The sequence below is a fragment of the Henckelia pumila genome, chromosome 4 (assembly GCF_033568475.1).
Source record: "Henckelia pumila isolate YLH828 chromosome 4, ASM3356847v2, whole genome shotgun sequence".
Lineage (NCBI taxonomy): Eukaryota > Viridiplantae > Streptophyta > Magnoliopsida > Lamiales > Gesneriaceae > Henckelia > Henckelia pumila.
The window spans coordinates 157662611-157685735 of NC_133123.1; the positions used below are offsets into that span (position 1 = coordinate 157662611).

General features: G+C 40.0%; 1 pseudogene; it reads right to left on the minus strand.

The window, feature by feature from the left end:
- The window catches only part of LOC140862179 (uncharacterized), a 43556-nt pseudogene extending 20934 nt beyond the window's left edge, over positions 1 to 22622 (minus strand).
- Between the last annotated feature and the right edge of the window lie 503 nt (positions 22623 to 23125).

Consider the following 23125-nt stretch of genomic DNA (forward strand, 5'->3'; position numbering starts at 1 on the left):
GCATAATTAGGGAAAATAATTATTTAAAAATTTATATTTGGGTTAAATGACATTTATGTGTTATTATGTGAATTATATGCATGATTTAAATTTATTTTAGCATTTAACCCGTAATTTTAGAATTTCTAAATTTTTGAGAATTTTATTGATTTGATCGCGTAGACGGGACCGTGGACGGATGAGATATCAACTTTTGAGCCAAAAATATTTTATGAGATTTTATGAGCCTTAAAAAAATAATATTTTATGGTATTTTGTCAAGAAAATTTTAGTATTTAATTAAATATTTATTTAAGGGTTGATTTTTAGCCAAAATAAGTCATTTTAATGACTTTTATTATTTTTTAAAAATACGCTATTTATTTATTTCGGGATTTTGGTCTATTTATCAGATTGGTAGGTATTTTAAGAGTTTAAAATTTTAAATTTATGGTATATTATCTTTCTAAATAAATTATATTAGTTATTATCCTAATCTACCCAAAATTACACCCAAAATCTCTCCCTACCCTACGCTCAAACCCCATCAGCCGCCAACCTCATCTCCTCCACCTCCTCCCTCACGTTTTTCAGCAGATAGCAGCCTCCTTAGCCGAGTTCTTCAAGGATTATTCAAGTTCTTGGCCCGTTTGTCGTCCCGGAGCCCCGTATACGCATAAATCTTCGTTATAATTAACAAGGCATGTTTAATTCCTTTTCTTTACAACCATATAAGCTACTACTCATGATTTTCATCAGACTATATGAATTTGACATGATATTTACTGAACTTCTTTTGAAAAATCTCATAGACTCCTTTACGTGCATGAGTTTTCTTTTTTTCTTCAAGGTTTGATCACGTTTTTCTCCTGTGGCTTGGGTCCAGGCTGTTGGATGTGGTTAGGATAGTGTCCTAGGTTCTGTAGGATCGAGTGAGGCAAGGGGTTTGTGCCAAGAAGGGCCAGAACCGAAGCCAAAAAATTTGGATGCAGCAGATCGCGCAGATTGCGCAGCGTTGGGAGATTGGCTTGTTCTCGGTCCACAGGGAGTGTTTTAGGTTGATTCAAGTGGGTTCCAAGACATTGGGAAAGATATTGCAGGTGGTTCTCCGGCCGGTGGTTGCTGGAGATGGGCGGCCGAACGGCCTGAAGTTTATGGTCGCGTTCTTCTTGTGAGCAGAAACTAGGGGTAGATTGTTTTGGTTTGTTCTCCTTCTACAGAGCTCCGTTTGAGGTAAAATTTGTTGGGTTAGAACCGTCTAGATGTTGGCTAAGTATGGACAGTGGTTTCATGGCAAAAGGTCACCGGAGTAGGCGGCACGGTCAGTTTTTCCAAAGTCGCTTAGGGCTGCCGTGAGTTAGGATTAAGGAAAGAAAGGCTAAGGTTGTGTCTAGGCTTTAGGCAGGCCGGGCTTGGTGTTTTGGGTACGGGTCGGGTCCGTTGGGTCACGGGTCATGTTAGTCGGGTCCAGGTCTAGGTTGTATTAGTTGGGCTCGAATATTTTTATTTTTAAGTTAATTATTAAGTTGGGCTGTAAATGGGTCAAGGCTAATTCAATTAATTAATTGGGCCACATGTGAATTAAGTTATTGGGCTTTAGTAATTATTTAAGTGAGTCTATTAATTTTTATGGGTCTTGGGGCCCATGAAAATTATTGGGCCAGTCTTTAGGTTTTTGGGCCATTGGGCCAGACTAAGTAATTAATGGGCTTGGATTTTGTTATTGGGTCAGATATGTCATATTGGACTTGAATAAATTATTTGGGCTTAAATGTAAGTTAATGGGATTAAGTTGAATTATTGGGCCAGTTTTAGAATTTATGGGTTGTGACGACCCGAGTTCTAATCTCTCAATAAACATTAATCAACAATAATAGACAACAATCAATGTCTAAACAAAAGAATAAATTTTTTTTTTTTTTTTAAAAGAGATTGCCCTGCGCACGCGCGGACATCAACCCTCGCGCGCGCGCCGGCCAATGAGACCGAGATCTCAAGAGCTGGCTCGCGCGCGCGAGCACTTGCTCGCCCGTGAGCCGGCCGCTGCACCAGAAAAATGCTCAACAGCTGTCAAAAATAGCTCTTCAAGTATTTCCATCCAAGATCAACTCAAACAAGGATTTATTCATGATCTAATCCATAGCAACATCTAACATGCATTCTAACATGCTATACAATGGGTACCATTAGATCATAACAAGCCTTACAATCATAATAATCAAGACTTTCCAAAATATGCAAGACACATTGCAATATAACAAGATCAAGATACTTCATGGTGTTTTAAGGATTTACAACATCTCACATGTTCTAAATACAATAACAAGATCATAATATCATCATCAACAAGTCTTGATACTATAACTATAACTTAATTATGTTCAAGGTTCAAATATACATCATGACAGCTCATTCAACTTCTAATTCGGATCATCACGCTATGTTCAACTCATCCCTTGTTTGTTAAGCACGCCTTTGCCCGGTTCTACTCCCTCCTATTGCAATGACACATACAACAAAACAATAGCCGGATAACTCCGGTGAGAAATAGATTTCCCAGTAAAAGCAACTAAACATGCATAACAACATATATCAAGATCATGATATAAAAGTAAATACAATGCATGTTTTCAAAACAAGATTCATTTTGTCATTCGTCGATTGGGATCCCGAGAAGTAGATATCATAACTAAACCACCGACTCTCCCGATCAAGGTGGGGTTACTTATCTTGCTTCTCTAGACTTTGAAGCAATCATATATGCAAATCAGACGCTAGGCTAAAACAACCACCCAGGCCATACATATACGACTCCACAAATCGTCTATTCGAACGTTTTCGTTCATTTCAAAACCAAAGAATAAGTCTTCAAGATGAATGCAACATATATCATCATCAAGGCATTCATAACATCAAAAACTTATTCAACAACTCAAATGAAAACACATAAGAGCAATTAAGCAAACAAGTATGTGATTTAGGGGAAACTCGATACAAACCATCTCGAGTTATAATCCCATTCAAACCATAGTTCACTTTTACCTTTCAAATATGGTGTTTAGGATGTCTTCGAACTTGTCAAAGTCTGTACAAAATCAATCACCAAACACATCTCACAATCTGCTCAATATCAATTCAAACTTCAACAAGAACTTCAAGGCAAACTCTACCAACCTTGTTCTATTGTTTATCGGTTTCAGAGTTGACGTTCTTGAGTTGATATGCCCTGTTCAACCACTGAAATGATAGCATAACAATCAAGGAACCATTAACTAATAGCTCAACAACATCTAAGTTCAAGAACAATAGAAAAATTGCTTCAAATCAAGAATTCGACGGCATATCGGTATAACTCGGCGATTCCGAACATATCTACAACATTTCTAACATGTATATCAGCTGTTGAAGCTTCACAACCAACATATCAGCAGGTATAAGGATCAAATCATAGTTGGGAATTCATAAGAACATGATATACAAATCAATCTTCAACCCAACTTCAAGATTATACAAGATAAAATCTCAACAACACAATTTCATAACAACATCTGATATCTGTCCATTTCGAAATCTCAAACCCTAAAGAACAAAGAGGAAACTTACATAAAATCGAAGGTTTCGTCGAGAGGATTCCAAAACATCTTTCGGAATCGAAATCGGATAACCGTAGCTCAAGATATCACAATTTGAAAGATGAAGAAAAGCTTGAAAAATTCTGCTCTCGGTTCTTCCTTTTTCCTTGTCTGAAATCTGATGAATTATGTGCTATTCACACGTGTACATGCTGAATAATACATAAAATTCTGATAACTCAAAGATAATTGCACTTTAGCCCCTCAAGACCTCAATAATTGCAATTCAGTCCTCACATTCTCATGTTATTCAATTTCAATCCTAATCAATTTAAGAATATTAGAATTTAAATCAAAACTCCAAATATTCCCAAATTAATTATTCTCGGATTAAAATTAAATAATTTTGGGCGTTACAATTCTCCCCCACTAAGACACGATTTCGTCCTCGAAATCCGACAGTAATATCAACAGATCATATAACATATATCAGATAACAGAAAACAAAAGGAAACTCACATCATTGAAACATCTCTGGATATCGTTGTCGCATATCTGATTCTGTTTCCCAAGTAGCTTCTTCAACACCATGACGACTCCACTGAACTTTCACAAGTGGAATAGTCTTGGTTCGAAGTTGCTTCTCTTTATGATCAAGAATCTGAATAGGCTTTTCGAAATAACTCAAAGTCTCGTCGAGTTCAGCCTCATCAGATTGAAGCACATGAGATTCATCAGCAAGGTATTTTCGAAGCATCGATACATGAAAAACATCATGTATTCCAGATAAAGATGGAGGTAAAGCCAATCGATAGGCAAGATTGCCTATTTTTTCCAGAATTTCATACGGACCAATATATCGTGGAGACAACTTCCCTCGCTTGCCAAATCTGACAGTGCCTCTGAACGGAGAAATCTTCAAAAATACACGATCCCCCTGTTCAAAAGACAAAGGTCGACGTCGAATGTTGGCATATTTCGTCTGTCTATCTTGAGCTGTCTTCATTCATTTCTGAATAAGCTTCACCTGATCATTTATATCACATATCATATCAGGACCAGTATCAGGTACTTCAGAAATATCATCCCAGTACAAAGGAGATCGACATTTTCTTCCGTATAAAGCTTCAAAAGGAGCCATTCCTATACTCGATTGATAGCTGTTGTTGTATGAGAATTCACAAAGAGGTAGTGATTCTTGCCAACTAGTGCCAAAATCAAGCACTACAGCTCTCAACATGTCCTCCAATGTTTGAATAGTACGCTCTGACTGTCCGTCAGTCTGTGGATGATAAGCTGTGCTCAATTGTAACTGAGTACCCATAGCACTCTGTAAGCTGTGCCAAAAATGTGATGTGAATCGAGGATCACGATCCGATACAATAGATTTCGGCACTCCGTGCAATCTGACAACTTCACGGACATAAATCTCTGCCATCTGGTCGTGTCTATACGTCATGCGATACGGAATAAAACACGCTGATTTCGTCAATCTGTCAATAATTACCCAGATAGCATCACAGCCTTTAGCAGATCGAGGTAATCTAGTCACAAAGTCCATGGAAATATGATCCCATTTCCATTCCGGTACAGACAAACTCTGTAACAAACCAGGCGGTCTTTTCCTCTCAGCTTTTGTAGTGACCCTTACCCGGATCACCTACTAAACAGAACTTATGCATGCAATTAACTTAATTAAACAGATATCAGAATAAAACTGCGGAATCCAATAACAATTATACAATCCCAAGTAAAGGAATCTGTAATTATCCAATAATATACAACCAAATCGAATAGCTGTATAAACCCAAACAACAGTAATAAAACCTAGACGAAGCTCCAGCTGGCCAACCACTGACTAGCCCCTCCTGGATCCACCCTCCTCGTCCAATCGCAAACCTGCCCCATGGAATAGGGTGTTCAGAAAATACAGAGTACGAGACGTGAGCATAAAACGCTCAGTGCGAGAGTATGAGTATACATGCATGCAAAGTGAACTCCCTATAGACTCGAGGTCAAGGATCAGATAACAGAGACAGACCGGGCCCTGGTATGTAGCACGCTGTGCCGTCGCTTCAGGAGGTGGCTCCCATACCGAGATAATCGTGGATACGCCGGACCCAAATCGATGGAAGTCCATCCACTAACAGGATAGGGTATAACCCTACTACAGACATCTCGAAGGAGATACAGCAAGATGCAAATGAATGCAGCATAATATCATGGCATATAAATCATGCAGTCACATAATACATGCATACTCAGTCAGGATATCTCGAACAGTACTTTCGTACCTCAAAACAGTGCAAGCTCTACCAACTCTAGGTCCACGCCTATAGTCTGCTCTACACTGCCAAATGATACTACCATCATTAAAGTGCTCTAAAAGCCTTAACTAAGCTATTGCATACTCCTAAATATTTATAGGGAGCAAAAGCTATACCTTCGTCCGTCGTTAGCCCTTTGATGTCGATGCCTCCAGAACTTGGGCACGACTCCGCTACGACTACCGAACGCCTCTCTGACCTCCGGACCAAGCCTAAGAAGACTAGAACAGCTCCAAAAGGACTAGAAAGGAAAGGAGAACTCGGAATTGGCAAATGAAAGTGAAGTCTCGGCCTTCTACTTATAGACAACGATCGGAACTTTCGATCCTTGATCGGAACGTCCGAACCTCGATCGGAACGTCCGATCCTGTCATCGGAGCTTCCGAAGATCCTGATCTGCCACGTGTCAAAATATCACTTGTTGACTCCGGATAGGGGTGATCGGAGCTTCCGGTCCTGATCGGAGCTTCCGATCCAACCACACGTCATGCCTGACGTAAAAACATCGGTGCCTCCGATCGCTCATCGGAGCTTCCGATCCTGTTCGGAGCTTCCGATCGTGCCTTCGAAGCTTCCGATCCGTCCGATACCTAATTCAATTAATTAGCATTAATCCTTTAATTACTCAATTAGGGTACGGGCTACTACATTCTCCCCCACTTAAGATATTTTGTCCTCGAAATCAGATCTTAAGTACCGAATGCAAATACAGAAATCAGAAACATTCTTTATTCAAATCAAACGTTTACAGAGTTTGCAACTGAATACAACTTAAAGAATGAAATCAAAACAACTCAGGATGGTCTTTACGCATCCTGTCCTCAAGCTCCCAAGTAGCTTCCTCAGTGCCTCGGCGCTGCCACTGAACTAAAACCAAAGGAATGACTTTGTTCCGTAAAACCTTATCCTTATAATCAAGGATGCGAAGAGGTTTCTCAACATAAGTCAAATCCTTGTCTACCTGAACCTCAGATCGCTGCAGAATATGAGATTCATCCGCCACATATCGTCGCAACAGAGATACGTGGAACACGTCGTGAATGCTGGATAGATGCGGTGGCAATGCGCTAGTCGATAAGCCAAATCGCCAATACTCTCCAAGATCTCAAACGGACCGATAAATCTGGGAGACAACTTGCCCTTAAGGCCAAATCTGAGAATCTTGCGGAAAGGTGACACTCTCAGAAACACTTTCTCCCCGACCTCGAACTGCAAAGGCCTACGCTTGATATTAGCATAACTGGCCTGACGATCCTGTGCAGTCTTAATCCGTTTCTTGATCTGATCAACAATGTCTATCGCCTGCTGGATAAACTCCGGTCCTTCAGCCTGTCTCTCCCCCACTTCTTCCCAGAAGAGTGGAGTACGACAACGTCGCCCATACAACGCTTCAAAAGGTGCCATCCCAATACTAGTGTGATAGCTGTTGTTGTAAGCGAACTCGATCAACGGCAAATGATCCTGCCAGGCTGAACCAAAATCCATGACGCACGCTCTAAGCATATCTTCTAATGTACGGATGGTGCGCTCTGACTGACCATCAGTCTCTGGATGATAGGCTGTACTCAAACTGAGAGTAGTACCCATCGCACGCTGAACACTCCCCCAGAATCTAGAAGTAAACCTGGGGTCCCGATCGCTGACAATGCTCACAGGCACTCCATGAAGTCGGACGATCTCCTGAATGTACATCCGTGCCATGCGATCCACAGAGTACTCTCGGCTATAGGCAATGAAATGCGCTGACTTGGTGAGTCGGTCCACCACCACCCAGATAGCATCACAGTTCCTCGGGAATACCGGCAAATGGGTCACAAAGTCCATAGTGATAAACTCCAATTTCCATTCAGGAATAGGCAGACTGTGAAGCAATCCTCCAGGTCGTCGGTGCTCTGCCTTGACCTGTTGACACACCAAACATCTCGAAACAAACTGATAAACACTGCGTTTCATTCCCTTCCACCAGAAACGAGTACGTAGATCCTTGTACATCTTGTTGCTCCCAGGATGAATACTCAACTTAGTGCGATGTGCCTGAGATAAAATCTCCTCTCGCAACTCTTCATCCTGTGGAATCACAAGCCTACCAGACAAACACAGAAAGCCGTCTGACTGATAATGAAATCCAGATGAGCTACCCTCGTTAGCTAGACGAGCTAAACGCTGGGTCTTTGAATCAGACATCTGAGCATCTCGGATCCGCGAATACAAGATTGGCTCAGATAATATCGCAAACATCTGGATACTCTGCATACCTTTCTTATGCTTGAAGGTATAACCTGAAGTACAACAGTCACTGATCGCACTAGACATCGAACAAGTCTGAGTGCGGATAGTCGCACCTTGCGACTCAAAGCATCAGCGGTGAGATTAGCAGCTCCCGGATGGTACTTAATCTCGTAATCATAGTCCTTAAGCAAGTCCATCCAACGTCTCTGTCTCATGTTCAATTCTGCCTGAGTGAACAAATACTTGAGACTCTTATGGTCGGTGAAGATCTCAAATTTCTCGCCATAAAGATAATGACGCCAGATCTTCAAAGCGAACACAATGGCTGCCAATTCCAAATCATGGACTGGGTAGTTGTCCTCGTGAAGCTTCAGCTGTCTAGAAGCGTATGCGATCACATGCCCATTCTGAGTCAGGACACAACCTAACCCCTGAAGAGAAGCATCCGTGTAAACTACATACCCTCCAGATCCTGACGGTAATGCTAACACCGGCGCAGAAGTCAACCGCCGTCGAAGCTCACGGAAATTCTCCTCACACTCGGAGGACCACTCAAAATCCACACCCTTGCAGGTAAGCTGCGTCAACGGTCGAGCTAACTGAGAGAAGTTCAGAATGAAGCGACGATAATACCCTGCTAGACCCAGAAAACTACGGATCTCAGCAACTGTCGTCGGACGCGACCAATTAAGTACCGCTTCAATCTTGCTTGGATCAACAGAAATCCCCTCCCTGGATATGATATGGCCAAGAAAGACCACTCTATCCATCCAGAACTCACACTTGCTCAGCTTGGCGTACAATTGCTCATCTCGAAGAGTCTGTAGTACTAACCGCAAGTGAGAAACATGCTCTTCCGTATTACGCGAATAAACCAGGATATCGTCAATGAAGACCACGACAAACTTGTCCAAATACTCCCTGAAGACACGGTTCATCAGATCCATGAATATAGCCGGCGCATTAGTCAAACCAAATGGCATCACTAGGAACTCGTAATGCCCATAGCGAGTACGGAATGCAATCTTGGCTACATCCTGATCACAGACTCTCAACTGATGATACCCAGATCTCAAGTCAATCTTGGAGTAAACTGACGTGCCCTGCAGCTGGTCAAACAAGTCATCAACACGAGGCAACGGATACTTGTTCTTCACAGTGACTCGATTCAGCTGCCGATAGTCAATGCACAGCCGCAACGACCCATCCTTCTTCTTCACGAAGAGAACAGGAGCTCCCCAAGGAGATACACTAGGGCGAATGTACCCCTTGTCCAAAAGATCCTGTAGCTGATTCTTTAACTCACGCATCTCTGATGGAGCCAGACGATACGGTGCTCTAGAAATAGGCGAAGTACCCGGCATCAACTCTATGCCAAACTCGACTTCCCTAGTAGGAGGAAAACCCGGAATCTCATCAGGAAACACATCTGGAAATTCATCCACAACAGGAATGCTCTCTATCCCAATACTCTCAGCGGACAAATCAACTGCATAGATAAGGTAGCCTTCCCCGCCAGACTCTAGAGCTCAACAGGCTCTCAAAGCTGATACCAAAGGCATCGGGGGTCGCGCTCCCTCACCATAGAAAAACCAACTCTCACTCCCTTCCGGATGAAAGCGTACTAATCTCTGATAGCAGTCCACTGAAGCTCGATAGGTAGTCAGCACATCTATTCCCAGAATGCAATCAAAATCGTCCATCGCCAGGACCATGAGATTTGCTAACAGAATGTTCCCTTCGAACTCTAAAGGGCAACCCATCACTAGACGCTTAGCCAAAGCAGATTGGCCCGTCGGAGTAGAAACAGACATCACTACGTCTAGTGCAATGCATGGTAACTTATGCCTCTTAACAAAACGTGCAGAAATGAAGGAATGAGATGCACCAGTGTCAATAAGTACAAGAGCAGGTATACCATAAAGCAGAAATGTACCTGCGATGACTTTCTCATTCTCCTCCACAGCCTGATCATGTCTCAGGGCAAACACCTGGCCAGAAGCTCGTGGCCTCAAATGAGAACTCCCAGCAGACTGTCCCTGCGACCTCTGCTGTACGGTAGCCTGAGAACCCGATCCTGAACCAGAACCACCTCCCCCAGACATTGGACAATCTCTCCGGATATGACCAGTCTCTCCACAACGAAAACAAGCTCCAGAAGCTCTACGGCACTTGTCGGATGGATGGTTCTTCCCACAGTGATCACACTTTTCCTTCTTACCATAACGGACAACACCCCCAGAACCAGAGGAAGAAGAAGATCCAGACTTCTTGAAAGTTTGGGCACGGGGACCCAAAGAACTAGCAGGCCTCGACTGAGGGAAAGACCTGTTCCGCCGAATGCTGTCCTCTGCCTGATGACAACGGCTCACCAAACCCTCGTAGGACATGTCGTCGCCAACCGCCACACGGTCATGGATCTCAGGGTTAAGGCCCTGAAAAAACAGATTATACTTCATCTCTGAGCTATCAGCAATCTCGGGGCAATAGGATAGCAAATCAAAGAACCTCTGCTGATACTCATCGATAGACATGGTTCCCTGTCGCAGACTCAGTAGCTCGCCTGCCTTCGACTGTCGGAGTGCAGGAGGAAAATACCGCTTTTGGAAAGCTGTGCGAAACTCGGCCCAGGTGGCCACTCCTCTCACCGCAACAAAAGGTGTAGAAGTAAACCTCCACCACCTGCGCGCACGCCCATCCAGAAGATAGCCAAGGGTCTCCACCTTCTGCTCATCGGTGCATTGGAAAGTCTGAAAAGTCGTCTCCATGCGGTCTAACCAGTTCTCCGCATCCTCCGGAGACTCACCTCCAACTAAGGGCTTAGGACCCATAGCTAAAAATCGACGCACAGTGAAATGCTCGTCGTCATGGTGACGATGACGCCGTTCTCGACGAGGCTCCCGGTCGGCATCACCCCAACGCCCACCAACACTGCCATGAGAACTCTGGTCGTCACGATTTGACATCTACAAAAATACCTCAAGATGAGACTAAATCCCAAGAAATCTTTTGCATGCTCTGATACCATAAATGTAGTGACCCTTACCCGGATCACCTACTAAACAGAACTTATGCATGCAATTAACTTAATTAAACAGATATCAAAATAAAACTGCGGAATCCAATAACAATTATACAATCCCAAGTAAAGGAATCTGTAATTATCCAATAATATACAACCAAATCGAATAGCTGTATAAACCCAAACAACAGTAATAAAACCTAGACGAAGCTCCAGCTGGCCAACCACTGACTAGCCCCTCCTGGATCCACCCTCCTCGTCCAATCGCAAACCTGCCCCATGGAATAGGGTGTCCAGAAAATACAGAGTACGAGACGTGAGCATAAAACGCTCAGTGCGAGAGTATGAGTATACATGCATGCAAAGTGAACTCCCTATAGACTCGAGGTCAAGGGTCAGATAACAGAGACAGACCGGGCCCTGGTATGTAGCACGCTGTGCCGTCGCTTCAGGAGGTGGCTCCCATACCGAGATAATCGTGGATACGCCGGACCCAAATCGATGGAAGTCCATCCACTAACAGGATAGGGTATAACCCTACTACAGACATCTCGAAGGAGATACAGCAAGATGCAAATGAATGCAGCATAATATCATGGCATATAAATCATGCAGTCACATAATACATGCATACTCAGTCAGGATATCTCGAACAGTACTTTCGTACCTCAAAACAGTGCAAGCTCTACCAACTCTAGGTCCACGCCTATAGTCTGCTCTACACTGCCAAATGATACTACCATCATTAAAGTGCTCTAAAAGCCTTAACTAAGCTATTGCATACTCCTAAATATTTATAGGGAGCAAAAGCTATACCTTCGTCCGTCGTTAGCCCTTTGATGTCGATGCCTCCAGAACTTGGGCACGACTCCGCTACGACTACCGAACGCCTCTCCGACCTCCGGACCAAGCCTAAGAAGACTAGAACAGCTCCAAAAGGACTAGAAAGGAAAGGAGAACTCGGAATTGGCAAATGAAAGTGAAGTCTCGGCCTTCTACTTATAGACAACGATCGGAACTTTCGATCCTTGATCGGAACGTCCGAACCTCGATCGGAACGTCCGATCCTGTCATCGGAGCTTCCGAAGATCCTGATCTGCCACGTGTCAAAATATCACTTGTTGACTCCAGATAGGGGTGATCGGAGCTTCCGGTCCTGATCGGAGCTTCCGATCCAACCACACGTCATGCCTGACGTAAAAACATCGGTGCCTCCGATCGCTCATCGGAGCTTCCGATCCTGTTCGGAGCTTCCGATCGTGCCTTCGGAGCTTCCGATCCGTCCGATACCTAATTCAATTAATTATCATTAATCCTTTAATTACTCAATTAGGGTATGGGCTACTACAGCTTTCACCTGTTGGCAATTCAAATATCGAGCTACAAAATCAGTGATATCAGTCTTCATTTGCTTCCACCAATACTGAGCTTTCAGATCATTATACATCTTCCTACCACCAGGATGAATACTGTAACGACTACAATGTGCCTCTTTCAGTAGTTGTTGACGTACATCAGAAATATCAGGCACTACTAGGCGATTGTGAACGTAAAGAAGATCATCTCTAACCCGGTATTCAGATACATGCCCTGATCTAACTTTCTCAATCGAGTTCTGCACATTCTGATCAAGTTTCTGAGCATCTCGAATTCTTACCAATAAAGCTGGTTCAACTCGAATTAGATAGAGTCGTAATGGCTGATAGTTTGTATCAAATACTAATCCAGATAAACAACAGTTTTCAATCAAATTCGATACACCAATCGTCGATAAGGATAAAGAACATACCTTTCGACTCAATGCATCTGCTGCTGCATTCGATTTTCCTGGATAATATTTAATTTCGCAGTCAAAGTCTTTCAGCAAATCCAGCCATCTTCGCTGTCTCATATTCAGTTCTGACTGAGAAAATAGATATTTCAGACTCTTGTGATCAGAATAGATTTCAAACTGTTCCCCGTACAGATAATGTCGCCAAATCTTCAAAGCAAATACAATGGCGGCCAATTCAAGATCATGAATCGGATATCTGGTCTCGTGAGGCTTCAACTGTCTCGAGGCATAAGCAATTACATGACCTCGTTGCATTAGAATACAACCTAAACCTTGGTGAGATGCATCACAATAAACAGTGAAACCACCAGTACCTGAAGGAATCGTCAAGATTGGTGCACTGGTCAATCATTTCTTCAACTCCAGAAAACTGGATTCACAAGCATCAGACCAGACAAATGGAGTATTCTTCTGAGTTAAATGAGTAATCGGCTTCGCAATACTGGAAAAATCTTTAATGAATCGACGATAATACCCAGCCAATCCCATAAAACTACGAATCTCAGGAACAGATGTCGGTCTCGACCAACTGATCACTGCTTCTACTTTACTTGGATCCACAGAAATACCATTTCCAGATATAATATGTCCAAGAAAGACAACCTGTTTCAGCCAAAACTCGCATTTCGACATTTTAGCATACAGTTTCTCGGCTCTTAAAGTTTTCAATACTGTTCTCAGATGTTCAGAATGATCAATCAAATTCTTTGAATATATCAGAATATCATCAATAAAGATAATCACAAAATCATCTAGATACTTCTGAAATACACGGTTCATTAAAGCCATAAACACAGCTGGAGCATTCGTCAAACCAAACGGCATAACTATAAACTCATAATGGCCATACCTGGTTCTAAACGCAGTCTTAGGAATATCAGAATCCCTAACTCTCAGCTGATGGTATCCAGATCTCAGATCGATCTTGGAATACATAGAAGAACCCTGCAACTGATCAAATAAGTCATCAATACGAGGCAAAGGGTATTTGTTCTTTACCTTAGCCTTGTTCAGTTGCCGGTAATCGATACACAATCGCATTGAACCGTCCTTCTTTCTAACAAACAGTACTGGAGCTCCCCAAGGAGAAACACTGGGTCGAATGTATCCCTTGGCCAGTAAATCTTCTAACTGTTCCTTCAATTCTTTCAGTTCAACTGGTGCCATTCGATAAGGTGCTTTCGAAATCGGTGCAGTTCCTGGCATCAGTTCTATGTTGAAATCAATCTCTCGATACGGAGGTAATCCTGGAATCTCATCAGGGAAAACATCCGCAAACTCACTAACCACTGGCAAATCAGCCAGGTTCGGGCTAGTTTTCAACACATCAACTGCATAAACAAGAAATCCCTCTGCTCCTTTCTGCAAAAATCGGGTCATAGATAATACAGAAATAAGAGGAATTTTGGCACGTGAACCCTTACCATAGAACTTCCATTCTCCAGCCATTTCAGGTCTGAATCTTACTATCTTCTGGAAACAGTCTACGGTAGCTCTGTACTTATTCAGCATATCAATCCCCATAATACAGTCGAAATCAGACATACCAAGTACGAAGCAATCAATCTCAATTTCATTACCCTCATACTGTAGTAAACAATTCTTAACTATCTGAATCGAGATAAGACCCCTCCCCAAAGGAGAAGAAACAGATACCACAACAGGTAATGTTTCAACAGGCAAAGCATGCAATGCAACAAATTTGGCAGATATAAATGTATGGGATGCACCTGTATCAATCAAGACATATGCGGGATAACCATAAAGAGAACAGTTACCTGCAATCTCGTCATCTGGTGCTCCCTGTGCATGTTCCTCCGTCAGTGCATAGATATGAGCCTGCTGTCTCTGTGGCTGACTGCCTGCCTGACTTCCTCCTAGCCTCGACTGTTGCTGAGGTGGTGATGGTTGAAAGGAATGGACAGAGGAGGCTTGCCTCGCGGGTTAAGCCACTGATCGTGATGACTCTGTACCTCGTGCCTGTCCAGCACCTCTCTGAGGACATACTCTCGCAAAATGGCCAGTTTGATGGCATATATGGCATCTCCCAGATACACCTCGACACTGATCAGTTGGATGTCCTCCACCACAAGTGTTACAGAATACCCCAGACTTCTGTTTCGTACCACTGGAACTTGAAGAACTGCTTCCAGATTTCTTAAATTGTTTTCCTCTAGCTTGCAAATATCCCTTCTTGCCACTGCTACTGCCACCACTGTCAAATCGAGACAACTGTTGCTGTGTTGAAGCTGAAGGTTGTGACTGTCTCGGAGGCTGTGCAATATACGAAGCTCCTCGCTGCTGTATCAATCCAGCTTCTGCTCCTTTGGCACTGTTCAAGGAATCAAAAAAATTATTCGGTCGCCTTGTATTCACCAGTGTAAAAACATCAGGATTCAGTCCATTAATGAACTGATCAGCCATAGCTTCGTCACTGTCTGCAACATGTGGAGCAAAACATAGCAATGTAGTGAATTTTGCAACATAATCTTCAATATTCAAGTTTCCCTGCCTCAGGTTAGCAAATTCGGCACCCTTGTCTTTACGATAAGATACCGAAAAGAAACGTTGATAAAACTCTGTCTTGAAGACATTCCAGGTCAAAACAGTTCCTCTACGCTCCAGAGATTTCTTTGTTGTGAACCACCAGCTTTTAGCAACCTCATGCAACTGATGACCAACAAGTCTGACTCTTCGTTCATCACCGTAGTCAAGTGAATCAAATAACATGTCTATGTCATCAAGCCATCCCTCACATTCAACTGCATTCTCAGTACCTTTCAAAGTTGGCGGCTTGTAGGATTGAAAACGTTTCAGTAGTGTTTCCATGGGAGTTGCAGTCATATCTGTCATATCTCGTGATGTACTGCCCTGTTCATTACTCGAAACTGCAGTTGCAGGCACTATCGGTGTGACAACTGTCGGTGGAGTATGAACTGTCTGTTCTGGTAGAGAAATAGGAACATGGGGTCTCAGAGGAGGTCGGCCTGGTCTTCGAGACATATCTGATTATCAAAATGGTTAGAATACCAAATCATCAAATTATCTCAGTCCTCCTCTGATCATCTTACCTCTGATCAAGACTCGGTTCTGATTCAATCTTAAATAAATAATCACAATCTTCAAATAAAACATGCTTCCAATCAATTCAGATAATCAGGTAGCATGTCATAATTCATCAGGATACATGCATCTATCAGTTCAGATATTCCAATAAGCATGCATCTTTAATCATCGTAATCATACTTTCAAATAAAATAAATACAACATCTTGTAATAAAATACTTGAAAGTAAATCATGCTAGCATTTAAAACATGTAATTCAATCACGTAATTAACTCATAGCATGATAAAAACAAAACATAAATAAGTAAGGCAGAAGACTCGATCTACCCCACTCACTGTTTATCTACGTCCAGAATTTTCTTTCTCTGATACCACCTGTTGTGACGACCCGAGTTCTAATCTCTCAATAAACATTAATCAACAATAATAGACAACAATCAATGTCTAAACAAAAGAATAAAAAAAAAAATTTTAAAAAGAGATTGCCCTGCGCACGCGCGGACATCACCCCTCGCGCGCGCGCCGGCCAATGAGACCGAGATCTCAAGAGCTGGCTCGCGCGCGTGCGAGTACTTGCTCGCCCGTGCGCTGGCCGCTGCACCAGAAAAATGCTCAGCTGCTGTCAAAAATAGCTCTTCAAGTATTTCCGTCCAAGATCAACTCAAACAAGGATTTATTCATGATCTAATCCATAGCAACATCTAACATGCATTCTAACATGCTATACAATGGGTACCATTAGATCATAACAAGCCTTACAATCATAATAATCAAGACTTTCCAAAATATGCAAGACACATTGCTATATAACAAGATCAAGATACTTCATGGTGTTTTAAGGATTTACAACATCTCACATGTTCTAAATACAATAACAAGATCATAATATCATCATCAACAAGTCTTGATACTATAACTATAACTTAATTATGTTCAAGGTTCAAATATACATCATGACAGCTCATTCAACTTCTAATTCGGATCATCACGCTATGTTCAACTCATCCCTTGTTTGTTAAGCACGCCTTTGCCCGGTTCTACTCCCTCCTATTGCAATGACACATACAACAAAACAATAGCCGGATAACTCCGGTGAGAAATAGATTTCCCAGTAAAAGCAACTAAACATGCATAACAACATATACCAAGATCATGATATAAAAGTAAATACAATGCATGTTTTCAAAACAAGATTCATTTCGTCATTCGTCGATTGGGATCCCGAGAAGTAGATATCATAACTAAACCACCGACTCTCCCGATCGAGGTGGGGTTACTTATCTTGCTTCTCTAGACTTTGAAGCAATCATATATGCAAATCAGACGCTAGGCTAAAACAACCACCCAGGCCATACATATACGACTCCACAAATCGTCTATTCGAACGTTTCCGTTCATTTCAAAATCAAAGAATAAGTCTTCAAGATGAATGCAACATATATCATCATCAAGGCATTCATAACATCAAAAACTTATTCAACAACTCAAATGAAAACACATAAGAGCAATTAAGCAAACAAGTATGTGATTTAGGGGAAACTCGATACAAACCATCTCGAGTTATAATCCCATTCAAACCATAGTTCACTTTTACCTTTCAAATATGGTGTTTAGGATGTCTTCGAACTTGTAAAAGTCTGTACAAAATCAATCACCAAACACATCTCACAATCTGCTCAATATCAATTCAAACTTCAACAAGAACTTCAAGGCAAACTCTACCAACCTTGTTCTATTGTTTATCGGTTTCAGAGTTGACGTTCTTGAGTTGATATGCCCTGTTCAACCACTGAAATGATAGCATAACAATCAAGGAACCATTAACTAATAGCTCAACAACATCTAAGTTCAAGAACAATAGCAAAATTGCTTCAAATCAAGAGTTCGACGGCATATCGGTATAACTCGGCGATTCCGAACATATCTACAACATTTCTAACATGTATATCAGCTGTTGAAGCTTCACAACCAACATATCAGCAGGTATAAGGATCAAATCATAGTTGGAAATTCATAAGAACATGATATACAAATCAATCTTCAACCCAACTTCAAGATTATACAAGATAAAATCTCAACAACACAATTTCATAACAACATATGATATCTGTCCATTTCGAAATCTCAAACCCTGAAGAACAAAGAGGAAACTTACATCAAATCGAAGGTTTCGTTGAGAGGATTCCAAAACATCTTTTGGAATCGAAATCGGATAACCGTAGCTCAAGATATCACAATTTGAAAGATGAAGAAAAGCTTGAAAAATTCTGCTCTCGGTTCTTCCTTTTTCCTTGTCTGAAATCTGATGAATTATGTGCTATTCACACGTGTACATGCTGAATAATACATAAAATTCTGATAACTCAAAGATAATTGCACTTTAGCCCCTCAAGACCTCAATAATTGCAATTCAGTCCTCACATTCTCATGTTATTCAATTTCAATCCTAATCAATTTAAGAATATTAGAATTTAAATCAAAACTCCAAATATTTCCAAATTAATTATTCTTGGATTAAAATTAAATAATTCTGGGCGTTACATGGGTTTAAGTCTAAGGGGCCAGCAGTCTGACCAACCCATAAAAATTAACTAAGTTCGGAATATATATTTAATTCTTTTTTATGCATGAAGTTTATTTTAAGTATAAGTATATTTATTATTAAAATTAATTAAATATATATTACGGACATATTTTAAGTGCATGCATACATGAAATATTTTATGATGTGTTTATGATTAAGTATTGAGCATGAAAAATATTTTTATGGAAATTGAAGTGATGTGGCAGCACAGAGGTGGTTTACCACTGGCACAGAGGTAGTTCTACTAACGGCATAGAAGTGGTTTTACCACTGGCACAGAGGTAGTTTACTACCAGCATAGATGTGGATTTATCCACCGCCACGTACGATGGTTCTTAGACTGATCAGTCGCTCATGATTACGAGTCACACTCATGGATATGACCTACACAGTTTTTATGATTATGACATGCTCAAATTATGCTATGTATGATTAGTTATGATGTATGTATGATGATCATAATTATGGCTAGCAATAATTCATGGTGCATTATTTTATGAGCATGCGTGCATATTCATGATGATTATATGTATTAGTATGATTATGTGATGCATTATTTTAACCTTTGTTACAAAGGTTTAGACATGTCGAGCCCCTAGGCTCACTACGCTTATATGGTGCAGGTGAGTATGATGATGTCTATGTAGCTCCTACTGGTGGTGGGGTTGTATGAGCTCACCGGCAGTGGACCCCGTGACCGTCGTCATGAGAATTTAGCATGCTTAGAATTATTTTATTTTAGGATTTTAAAACACGCTTCATATTTTCAGTTTTAAATGGTTGAAAGAAATATTTTTATTATGATTATTTCCGCTTACATGATTTATGGATTTTTACTTAGTTAATATTATTATTTTTGCATGACTTAAGATTTTTATTGGGTAAATGTTTATTATTATTTATTTAAAGTTTTTGTTTAAGGATTTTATTTATTCGTATTACTTTTAATGTTTGTACATATATGTATGGGCATATATGTATAGTATATTTTTAAAAAAATAAAAAAATTCCGCATTTATTAGTACGGGTTGTTTCACATTGATAGTAGTATTCCAAGCTCTTGCAAGATATTTTTCCTCCTCGGTTGGCTATATCACCTTAACTTTATTACTAGGGCCTTTTTGGTCACACTCATCATCATCATCATCATCATCCCCAAATTATTATTTTATATCATGGATTGCGTTGAATGTGGTGGAATTTTAGAGTCGAACCTTGACATTGGTGCAGCAGCTCTTAATCAATCCAAATCCTCCAAAAATGACATTTTGAGATTCACTTAGGGGGATGTTCCATGGTGGCGGAGGGAGAATATGTAAGAATTGTTTGGCATTATATAACTGCACATAATAATCGGCCGAAAACATTGTGTGAAAAATTGAGAGTTCGGAACAACATTTGAGTCATGAATGAGATTAATTTGTGGAAATAAGGCGTGTAAGGAAATTCTGAAAGATGATGATTGAGACGAGAATGTGATTGCGAATTTTGCGAGCTTGAATTTCTTCATGTATTTGAAAAATCAAATAATTGTTGAATGAACTGTTGACTTGATCAACCATTTGATTTATATAATAAAATGGACTACGATAAAGGGTTTAAAAGTGTAGGGCCGAGCATTTGGCACTTTACCAAAAGATATAACTGGTGAAAATTATGCAACTCAAATATTTTAAACCGCACAGTAGCTTAAACGTCATGATTTGATCACTCTGCCAAGACAATTATTGCACCCCAAAAATCTCCCCATAATAATTTCAATTCTTGAAATTAATGAAAATCGAACTCATGATCTTGGTTCTGATATCAATTGTAAGATTGACTGTTTAGCGTTTTACCAAAAACTATAGCTTGTAGTAATGATGTAAATCAAATCTTTTAAATCGTACATCAGTTCAAACATCATGGCCAGATCGCTCTACCAACGGGGAAAAATGTGAAATGATAATAGTTTGTACATATTTCAAGTTTGTTTCAAAAACTATTCAATTATTTTTCCGATCTTTGCATTATTTTTTAAACAAAAAAAAGGTCTTGTCTATGCTACCCCATTAGGGTAGTGCCCAAATGGGATCCAACGGTCCATTATTTTTAGCATTTGATGATATTATTTTAAATGATATCATCTCAAATGAAAAAAATATGGGTCATTGGATCTAGCTGCACATGGATAGTAGCATAGACAAAGCCCAAAAAAAATTATGTGTGGGTCCCGCACCCCACACACGGGCGTATTCCATGCGCTCAGGTCATCTCCAACCCATTACGCTATCTTGTTGTAACACTAACTCCAAGATAGTGTACTTCCTATACCAAATACAAAAACCATCTCCAACCCATTCAAACTAAACTCTACACTAAAAAGAATATTCTCGGAATATTTTCTATTATTTTATTTACAACAACTAATTTATTCTACCAAATATTTTTAACATAATAATTAAATATCATTAATATCTAAATAATAATTTCTACATAAATACTCATTAGAAATATTAACGAATTAAAAAATTTAACTAAATATATTTTAATAATTATTAAAATATTTAATTTTATTTATTTTAATATTTAAACTTAGTATTTATTTTATGATTTTTAATTTTATTTTAAATCATTAAACTTCATTATTAATTACAATCACACATAAAAATAATCTGAAGATAACAAACTGGAATACAAAAAATATTAAAATGATGCTCACAAAATAGAAACTAAACACAAATAAGTTTTAATTAACCGAATTACTATATAAATCCCATAAATGGTCGATTAGTGCATCTCGTAGTGCGAAGTGAGCCTCTCTATCCCTTACTTTTTTATACCGAGCAATAAATTCTTGAAATCTTATATTTTGATCTGTAACCACTTCCACATTCGGAGTCGGTGCTTTCATCGCATCTTGTATTGGTGTATCCAAGTCACGCTCATCCTCGATGATCATGTTGTGCATTATAGTACAAGCAGTCATTATATCATGCAACTGTTTCTTCTGCCAAGCACGTGCCGGAGATGCTACAATTGCAAATCGTGATTGAAGTACTCCAAATGTGCGTTCGACGTCTTTTCTACACGATTCCTGTTTCATTGCAAAATATTTTTTTTTGGACCACGTGGATCATGAATAGTTTGCACAAGAGTTGACCATTTAGGATATATACCATCCGCTAAGTAATATCCTTGATGATACTCTTTTCCCCCAATTAAAGTAGTTTGCCGGAGGAGCGATGCCTTGTGCAAGATTTGAAAATAGATTGGATGCCTCGAGAACATTAATGTCATTGTTAGACCCCGACATACCAAAAAATGCATGCCATATCCATAGATGATAATCAGCAACTGCTTCTAAAATAATGGTCGGAGAACCACTATGGCCCGCATATTGTCCTGCCCATGCTGTTGGACAATTTTTTCATCTCCAATGCATACAATCCAAGCTTCCCAACATTCCAGGAAATCCACGTTTTTCACCAATACGCAGTAGTCTATCAATATCAGTGGGGGTAGGTGACCTTAGATATCGCTCTGCAAACACCTCTACAATATCTCGAGAAAAACGTTGAAGACATTGAATTGTAGTTGATTCTCCTATCTTAATATATTCATTAGCAGCATCCGCAGGTGTGCCGTATGCCAATATCCGCTTTGCAGCTGTAATTTTTTGATTAGTAGAGATTCCAATTCGACCAAGACCATCTACTCGTTGTGTGAAATAGCGATCGTGATTCTTCACAGCATCAGCAATACGAGAGAAAAGGCCCCGTGACATTCGAAAACGTCTTCGAAACATTACTTCATTGTATCTTGGATTCTCAGCGAAATAATCGTTGAATAGGTTACAATCAGCCATTTCTCTATCACGTCGAATTGCGATATGCCCTGGAATCGACCCTCCATGTTTCACTTCAGATCCATATTGCTCAGCATATGAAGCTGCTAAAATTGTGTTATTGGTGGATAGGCTCCCTAACAAATTTTCTGTTCCATGAATGGACTCAAAGTGATCTTGCATATGTGAATCAAATTCATCAGATGAACTGGATGATGCTGAATGAAAAAAAATGAAAATTTTGAAAATTCATATTGTATATTGATAGTTGAAAATTGGTACGTATGACATCCAACTTTTCGTATGATTTACATATATAGCAAAACTAAAGCTATTAACATTATCTACATTAATAATCCATTCCAATTAATACACCGTCAGATTAGATTTCATTTAATCGGAACCGTGTGATCTTTATCTTACAGCCAATAAATTATTTACATTGTCAGAGTACATTGAAGTTGTCAATGTTGCATGGGTACCAATGCCACAATAATGTGTTTCCATTTGTTTATATATATAAAAATATTTTTTTAATGTATGCTTTATATTATAATATTATTAAAAACTTATAATATAATTATTTAATATTATATAATAATGTACACAACAATACGTGTAGCAATAAATTTATAATATAATTATATATAAATTTTAAAAAAAAATATTTATTTATATATCTTTAT